This window comes from Corythoichthys intestinalis, chromosome 13 (assembly GCF_030265065.1).
Source record: "Corythoichthys intestinalis isolate RoL2023-P3 chromosome 13, ASM3026506v1, whole genome shotgun sequence".
Classification (NCBI taxonomy): domain Eukaryota; kingdom Metazoa; phylum Chordata; class Actinopteri; order Syngnathiformes; family Syngnathidae; genus Corythoichthys; species Corythoichthys intestinalis.
In genome coordinates this window covers 14,913,375-14,913,792 of record NC_080407.1, presented here as the reverse complement: position 1 = coordinate 14,913,792, position 418 = coordinate 14,913,375, and positions in this window count along the sequence as shown.

The window sequence follows — 418 nt, the reverse complement described above, 5'->3', positions numbered from 1 at the left end:
TTTGCCATGTGGCAAAATGGATTTTGCCATGTGGCATTGTTTTTTTTTTTTTTTTTTTTGCCATGTGGCAAAATGGATTTTGCCACGTGGCATTGTTTTTTTTTTTTTTTTTTTTTGCCATGTGGCAAAATGGATTTTGCCATGTGGCATTGTTTTTTTTTTTTTTTTTTGCCATGTGGCAAAATTGATTTTGTCTTGTGGCATTTTTTTGCCATGTGGCATTATTTTTGACATGTGAATTTTTTTGCCATGTGGCAAAATGGATTTTGCCATGTGGCATTTTTTTTTGCCATGTGGCCTTTTTTTTTTGGCCAGGTGGCAAAATGGATTTTGTCATGTGTCATTTTTTTTGCCATGTGGCAAAATGGATTTTGCCATGTTGCATTTTTTTGCCATGTTGCAAAATGGATTTTGCCAT